This window comes from Octopus bimaculoides, chromosome 18 (genome assembly GCF_001194135.2).
Source record: "Octopus bimaculoides isolate UCB-OBI-ISO-001 chromosome 18, ASM119413v2, whole genome shotgun sequence".
Classification (NCBI taxonomy): domain Eukaryota; kingdom Metazoa; phylum Mollusca; class Cephalopoda; order Octopoda; family Octopodidae; genus Octopus; species Octopus bimaculoides.
The window spans coordinates 9,311,147-9,312,478 of NC_068998.1; positions in this window are offsets into that span (position 1 = coordinate 9,311,147).

Sequence of the window (1,332 nt, forward strand, 5' to 3'; positions counted from 1 at the left end):
GTCTGTATGTATGTATGTGAGTATTAAATAAATGACAAAGGAACCGGAACTTGTGCAATGAACTTCATTAGCTTATGGGCGTTTTTGCTATAAGGTACTTTGAACTCGGAGCTGTGTGCTTGTGCATCGTCTTATAGCTTCCTCAGAGCTTCTAAAATGAGGCACAGGTTTATTTGGGAAAGCATTTACATACGTATGTTTGTTGAGTTCTAGCACCAAATCATTATTATCGCTATACCTAAGCGGAGCACCCCACCACATACACACACGTATATAGTATGTTTGCTTCAGCCATTGGAGTAAGATCATGCTGGGGCACATTCTGGAACTCTTTAGGCGAACAAATTGGCTCCAGTACTTATTTCTAAGTCGATCGATCTTTTTTGCTGAGCCAATACATTACGGGGACGTAAACAAATGATCAACTGTCAGGTGGTAATGGTGGGGGAAGAACAAACACATACATACTGATATGTGTACGTGTGTGATTCTACACAGCTTCCGGTAACCACATTTACTTCAAGATATGACACTGGTAGCCTCAGCATTATAGTTGAAGACAAAGATTCAAGGTGCCACAAAGTAGGACTGAACCGGAAACCACATAATTTCTCAGCGGCCTTCTTTACCGCACAGCCATATTGAGGTTTTCTAAAGAGCTTGGCACAAAATCTATTGAAGTATATATTCCGGCTCTTTATCTCTTGAGTTCAAATCCCAAAGACGATCCGTTTGGTGGTTGATAATGCAATTGTCCTCAAATTTCTGGCCGTGTGCCTATAGTGGAAGGAATTATTATTATTATTATTATTATTATTATTATTATTATTATTATTATTATTATTATTGAAAACGGTGAGCTGGAAGAATCGTTAGCACGCTGAACGAAATGCTTTAGCGGTACGTTCTGAGTTCAAATTTCGCCGAGGTCGCCTTTGCTTTCATCCTTTCGGCGGTCGATAAATTAAGTACCAGTGCAGCACAGGGGTCGACGTAATCGACAAGTCCCCTTCCCCAACTTTCAGGCCTTGTGCTTATATTAAAAAGGACTATTATTCTCAGTTTATCTTTTGCTTTTTTACGTTTTCTTGGTGTATCTCTTTTAATTTATTCATGGCCCTCTCAGCTTTTTGTAACACTGTTGTATTGCGATAGCATAGGCTTACATGTACTTCTAATACAGATTATTATTATTATTATTATTATTATTATTATTATTATTATTATTATTATTATTATTATTATTATTATTATTATTATTATTATTATTATCAAAAAACGAAAATATATATATTCAACGTCACCAGAATATGATTCAATAAGTAAGATCGG